Below are 7,180 nucleotides of genomic sequence, written 5' to 3'. Positions count from 1 at the left end.
ACTTCAATCCATGAAACAAAAAGTGAGAAACCTTATTGGGGTTACAATGTTTCCAGCAGCACTAAAAACATGTTCTGATGGTGTACGGGTAGCGCAGATTGATACTTTTTCGCAACCTTGAGTGACCAAGAAAGAATATTTTGCCTCTGTTCTGCTCCCAAGCCACCGTGTCATCACTGATATCAGTTGCAAATAGCGCTCTAACTCTGAATCTGCTGGCTGTTTGCGTTCACACAAACTTGAAGATATCTCGCTGGGGGAGATTGTATTTTATATTTTTTCATAGTTTGTGACGTGCACGCAACCGCAGGCCGCACTTTACCACCACGGTGGTTATGAGAACTGTCACAGCCCTAATCTTTATGTATTATGGCTCTAATCATCACTTTTAAAATTATGGCTATGCCCATGAGTTATAAAATTCAAGTTATCACCAACCATTGTAATCCACCACCAAGCTACCATGTAGTAATGGAACCTTACAATATATTTTTTACTTGTTTTGGATTGTATTCCTGTCAGGAACCACAAAAGTCAGGAATCCCAATGCAGAGGTTTTAATGAGAAAACACAATGTCAGGTATGTATAGGAGATAACACTCTATGTCTTCATGAAAATGTAAATGTGGAAGGAGAACACTCTGTGACGTCAGGATCAGGCAGGCACTCGCGATGGGAAACCCAGCAGGGCTGTAGGACATCCACCCTCCGTTCACACTCGTAACAACCCGTCACAGGGCAGAGAGAGTTCCAGGCGGGGCACAGCAGGAGAGAGAGAGAGAGGCGGACTGAGTCTTCAGCAGAGAGAATTGCTGGACAGCGCACAGCTGGCGTCCGAGGCTTACGCAGGATTACGCGCAGAGCGCACTGCAGCTGGACAGCGCTAGATGAAGTCGGCGCTCAGAGAATCCGCAGACAGGGTGTAAGTGGAGGCTAGGCGGGGAACACACCACTCTGGAGAGACTGACAGTGGGGCGAGGAATCTGAAGGGATAAGGCAGCAGAGAGCACGGTAAGTAATCCAAACAAAACTACACACAGTTTACTCGACACGACAGGACTAGAACTAGCCAGGCTAGCGGGCACGAACATACAAAGACGAACTTGCAAGGAACAGAAGAAGCGAGGGGAATTTAAATCAAACCGGATGGGCAAATAATAAGGATCAGGTGTGGGACGCCGGTGAGAAGAGTCGGAGATAATGAGGTCACCAGGTGGAAGGCGCGCACGTGTGGAGCTGTCAAAACATAAACACAACACAACACATGGTGAAACAAAGACAAAGCGGCCAATAAAACCGAATTCATGACAGGACTCCCCCCCCACGACCGCCACTGGGCGGTCCATGAGGAGGCTCACCCCGTCGCCGGCGGAGATCCTCTATCAGCCCAGGGTCCAGGATGTCCCGGGCCGGTACCCAACACCTCTCCTCCGGACCATATCCTTCCCAGTCAACGAGATATTGAAATCCCCTACCCCGGCGACGCATATCCAGTAACGACTTAACCGAATACACAGGGGCACCATCTAAAAGCTGAGGGGTGGGAGGGGTGGGGGCAGAGGGAACAGGGTTAAGGTGGGAAAAATACACAGGCTTCAGTTTAGACACATGAAAAACTGGATGAACCCGACCGAGAGCTGGGGGCAATCTGAGCCTGACCGTCACGGGATTAATGACCTTAATAATGCTGTATGGCCCAAGGAATCGTGGGGCCAACTTGCGAGAAGGCTCACGGAGAGGTAAATCCTTGGACGAAAGCCATACTTTCTGCCCACAGATAAAACGGGGCGCAGTTCTACGGTGACGGTCGGCCGCGGCTTTGGTTCGTCTGGAAATCTGACGTAATGTAATTCTAGCTTTCCTCCAGGTGCGTTTGCAACGACGGACAAAAGCCAGCGCAGACGGAACCACCGCATCGGGTTCCTGTGATGGGAATAAAGGGGGCTGAAACCCCATGGACGCTTCAAAGGGGGACATGTTAAGGGAAGAAACAAGGAGAGAATTATGGGCGTATTCAACCCAGGGTAGCTGTTGGCACCAGGAGCTCGGATATTGCGATGTCAGACAGCGGAGAGCTCTACCTAAATCTTGGTTAGCCCGTTCACATTGCCCATTGGTCTGAGGATGATACCCTGAAGACAAACTAGCCGTGGAGCCTATTTGTCTACAAAATTCCTGCCAGAAACGAGAAATAAACTGAGGACCCCTATCAGAAACAACGTCTGTGGGCAGACCATGTAAGCGAAAGACGTGTTCGATCATAACCTGGGCAGTTTCCTTGGCAGTGGGTAATTTGGGCAAAGGGACAAAGTGAGCCGCCTTGGAAAAGCGGTCGACAATGGTCAAAACTACAGTGTTTCCCCTAGAACTAGGCAAATTGGTTACAAAATCGATTGCGATATGTGACCAAGGACGAGAGGGAATGGGTAATGGTTTAAGCAGACCAATAGGGGCTTGATGAGAGGCCTTATTACGGGCACAAACCTGACAGGCTAACACAAACTGTCTGACATCGGGACCCATAGAGGGCCACCAAAAACGCTGACGTACGGTAGCCAACGTTCTCCGAACCCCCGGATGGCAAACAAACTTGGACTCGTGACCCCACCGGATGACCTCGGAGCGAAGCGCATTCGGAACCCACAATCGACCCGCTGGGCACCCTTCTGGCACTTCCCCCTCCCGGCCGGCCCGTCTCACCCGTTGTTCTATTCCCCAGCGCAGGGCACCCACCACCCGCCCCTCCGGGAGGATGGTTTCGTCCCCAGCGGACCCGGGGCTTTCGAACAAACGAGAGAGAGCATCGGGCTTAGTATTCTTGGATCCGGGCCGGTACGAGAGGGTGAAGTTAAATCTGTCAAAGAAGAGCGCCCAACGAGCCTGACGCGAAGATAACCTCCTGGCTGAACGGATGTATTCGAGGTTCTTATGATCCGTCCAGACCAGGAAGGGCTCCGAGGTCCCCTCTAACCAGTGACGCCACTCACCCAAAGCCAGTCTGACCGCCAGCAGCTCCCGATTGCCTATGTCATAATTTCGCTCTGCTGGGTTTAACCGATGGGAGAAGAAGGCACAGGGATGCACCTTGCCATCCTTAGCAGACCGCTGAGACAAAACGGCGCCTACCCCGACATCCGAAGCATCCACCTCCACAATAAATTGAGCAGCCGGATCTGGAATAGAGAGAACAGGAGCAGAGATAAACCGGGACTTTAAAATATCAAAGGCCTCCTGAGCACTGGAATTCCAGACAAACCTCTCCTTAGTGGAAGTGAGAGCAGTAAGAGGTTGAGCAATCTGACCATAATTTCTGATAAATCGCCGGTAAAAATTGGCGAAACCCAGAAATCTTAATAAATCCTTACGGGAGTCGGGGACTGGCCATTCGGCCACCGCTTTGATCTTGGCAGGGTCGGGACGGATCTCACCGGGGGCAACAACAAAACCCAGGAACGAAACTGACTTACGATGGAATTCGCATTTCTCCGCCTTGACATACAACTTATTCTCTAACAGCCGGCGTAAGACTCGGCGGACATGCTGAGTGTGTTCCTGCATAGAGGGAGAAAAGATGAGAATATCATCTATGTACACAAAGACAAATTTGTTAACCATGTCTCTCAGCACATCATTAACCAGAGTTTGGAAGACAGAGGGGGCGTTACAAAGGCCGAACGGCAGAACGCAGTACTCAAAGTGTCCGGTAGGGGTGTTAAAGGCTGTCTTCCATTCATCTCCCTCTCTTATTCGCACCAAATGATAGGCGTTGCGTAAATCTAGCTTAGTAAAGAACTGCGCCCCCTGCAGGAGCTCAAACGCAGTAGACATTAAGGGAAGGGGGTACCTATTCTTAACAGTAATGTCATTTAAACCCCTATAATCAATACAAGGGCGCAGGGAGCCGTCTTTCTTGCCAACAAAGAAAAACCCCGCCCCTGCGGGCGAGGTGGAGGGACGGATGAGACCGGCACGCAGGGCATCATTAATATACTGGTCCATAGCCTCTCTCTCAGGACCCGATAACGAATAAAGTCTACCCTTAGGCGGAGAAGTGCCGGGGAGGAGATCAATAGCGCAATCATATGGCCGGTGAGGAGGCAGGGAGGTGGCCCGGGCTTTACTAAACACCTGAGCGATATCCGCATACTCCGCCGGGACCCCGGTCAAATCGACCGCCGGAACCTGAGGAAGAGAAAGAACAGAACCAGAAACAGCAGAACCAAGACATGACACATGACAAGACTGGGACCAAGACAAGATAATACTATGCTGCCAATCAACGTGAGGGTTGTGTTGCGCTAACCATCCATGCCCTAAAATAATAGGGGATAGAGACGCATGAAGGACGTGCAACACAATCTCCTCACGATGATTACCAGACACAGAGAGACTCACAGGAGAAGTGCAATGTGTAATCCGCGCCATCTGCTGCCCCTTGAGGGACCAGACATCCAAGGGGGACTGGAGAGGAACGACCGGAACACCCCAAGCGCGCGCCAGCGCTTCATCAATGAAGTTGCCCTCCGCACCAGAATCGAGAAGGGCAGTGGACGGATGATCACGTCCAGCGAAGGACAAAATGACGGGGAGCTGGGTACTGGAAACAGGGGAGAGTTTTGAAGAAGTGCCCACCAGGACTCCCGTACTCACTGATGGGCAGCGGCTTTTAACGGGCAGACCCTTGCAAAATGCCCGGGCTTCCCGCAATACAAACACAGGGCCTTCTGTATGCGCCTCTCTCTCTCTCTCTGTGACAGGCGCAAACGACCCAGCTGCATGGGTTCAGGTTCGGCTGATGGTAAAGGTGAAGAAGGGGAAGTGGTGGTCTCCTCAGAAAACACTCGCTGACGGATGGAACGTCGCTGATTACGAAGCAGTCTCCGAGCCTCAATCCGGAGAGCGAGATCAATAATAGCATCAAGTGACGGAGGAAGGTCATGAAGAGCGATCTCGTCCTGTAGGTCGTCGGACAACCCCTCTACAAACTGGGCTCGGAGAGCCGCTTCATTCCAGTGGCAGGCAGCCGCTAAAGTCTTAAACTCAATAGCATAATCAGTAACTGTGAGTCTGCCCTGAACAAGATGAGCCAAGCGAGCGGCAGCGGCGTCCCCGCGCACCGACCGGTCAAAGAGTTTCTCCATCTCTTCTCTAAACTCATCAAAAGACCGACAGCAAGGGTCGCTGGCATCCCACACGGCCGTAGCCCACTCGCGCGCCTTGCCAACCAGAAGGGTGATTACATACGCAACCCGGGTGCGTTCAGAGGCATAGCGGCGGGGCTGGAGGGCAAAAACCAGAGAGCATTGTGAGAGGAAAGCCCGGCAGGAGGCGGGATCGCCGTTATATGGAGGTGGAGCTGTGACGTGAGGTTCCGTCTGCAACGACTGACTGGGCTGGGTGGCATCATGACTGACCTGGTCAAGCCGAGAGGAAAGGTCGTTCAGACGGGTTGCTAAACCCTCAACCTCTTGAGAAGTGGTGGTGAGGCGAGCCGAGTGTTGTCCTAACCATGAACCCTGCTGGGCGAGCGCTGACCGGAGAGCATCAACCTCCGCGGGATCCATCTTGGCAAGTTCGTCCTGTCAGGAACCACAAAAGTCAGGAATCCCAATGCAGAGGTTTTAATGAGAAAACACAATGTCAGGTATGTATAGGAGATAACACTCTATGTCTTCATGAAAATGTAAATGTGGAAGGAGAACACTCTGTGACGTCAGGATCAGGCAGGCACTCGCGATGGGAAACCCAGCAGGGCTGTAGGACATCCACCCTCCGTTCACACTCGTAACAACCCGTCACAGGGCAGAGAGAGTTCCAGGCGGGGCACAGCAGGAGAGAGAGAGAGAGGCGGACTGAGTCTTCAGCAGAGAGAATTGCTGGACAGCGCACAGCTGGCGTCCGAGGCTTACGCAGGATTACGCGCAGAGCGCACTGCAGCTGGACAGCGCTAGATGAAGTCGGCGCTCAGAGAATCCGCAGACAGGGTGTAAGTGGAGGCTAGGCGGGGAACACACCACTCTGGAGAGACTGACAGTGGGGCGAGGAATCTGAAGGGATAAGGCAGCAGAGAGCACGGTAAGTAATCCAAACAAAACTACACACAGTTTACTCGACACGACAGGACTAGAACTAGCCAGGCTAGCGGGCACGAACATACAAAGACGAACTTGCAAGGAACAGAAGAAGCGAGGGGAATTTAAATCAAACCGGATGGGCAAATAATAAGGATCAGGTGTGGGACGCCGGTGAGAAGAGTCGGAGATAATGAGGTCACCAGGTGGAAGGCGCGCACGTGTGGAGCTGTCAAAACATAAACACAACACAACACATGGTGAAACAAAGACAAAGCGGCCAATAAAACCGAATTCATGACAATTCCGATCAAATTCTAGTAATCCTAATAATTAAGATGCAGTGTTTTGTATTTCACAATTTATTTTTTTCTTTTTAAAAGGGGCTATGACTTGTTTTTTATTTGTTTATGTGTTTTATATTGTAGGCAGATCACCGTGCAACTTGGTGAAGTCATGTGTCTTTCCAGATGGCCAAATCTGTACCCCTCAAAAAGTAAGGAAATAATAGTGTCCCATGACAAAAAATGGAAACATTCTTAATTTTTTTTAATAGTTGTGCTTGGGCCACAGTTTTTTTATGTTTTTGTACAAATGAAATATGTTTTTTTTTCAGAACTTTATTAAATGCCATGATAGACAAGATGAGCCTTAAGAGGAGATTTGGGAAGATGCTGTTTCATAAGTCTTTGCTTTGCCAGATTATCTGTGGTAAGTTTGTAAAATCTATATTAAAAATAGGACAAGAATATCTCCTAATCAAAGATTTTTGATCAGGTTGGGGTGTCTGCCAACGTGATGCCTTGCTGGTCTGGTTTGAGTTTGAAGTCTCTCACGGACCGTCCAGAAGGTCTGGAGTCCATCTTAGCTTTCATTGGTAAGTGACTGCACAAGAGGCTGTTTGACCCACACGTAAGGTAAACAGTCAATGTTTGCTTTGTTTAGCATCTCAATTTGGGGGGGGGATATAGAGTCAATATCACCCAAGTATTCAGACCCTTTACTCTGTATTTAGTTAACGCACCTTTTGAAGCAGCAGTTACAGCCTCAGGTCTTTTTGGGAAGGATGCAGCAAACCTTGCAACACCTGGATTTTTAAACAAACAGTC

At 50.4% G+C, this 7,180-nt stretch overlaps 1 long non-coding RNA gene across 1 annotated transcript; it reads left to right on the top strand.

Moving 5' to 3' along the window:
• The first annotated feature begins 6,497 nt into the window (after positions 1-6,497).
• On the top strand, positions 6,498-6,933 carry LOC135744304 (uncharacterized). The gene is made up of 3 exons (XR_010530712.2): positions 6,498-6,567; positions 6,688-6,782; positions 6,849-6,933. It is a non-coding gene; the product is annotated as an uncharacterized lncRNA (long non-coding RNA).
• The last annotated feature ends 247 nt before the right edge of the window (positions 6,934-7,180 follow it).

The sequence above is a fragment of the Paramisgurnus dabryanus genome, chromosome 6 (genome assembly GCF_030506205.2).
Source record: "Paramisgurnus dabryanus chromosome 6, PD_genome_1.1, whole genome shotgun sequence".
NCBI classification, from domain to species: domain Eukaryota; kingdom Metazoa; phylum Chordata; class Actinopteri; order Cypriniformes; family Cobitidae; genus Paramisgurnus; species Paramisgurnus dabryanus.
This window is presented reverse-complemented; position numbering and strand designations above follow the sequence as displayed.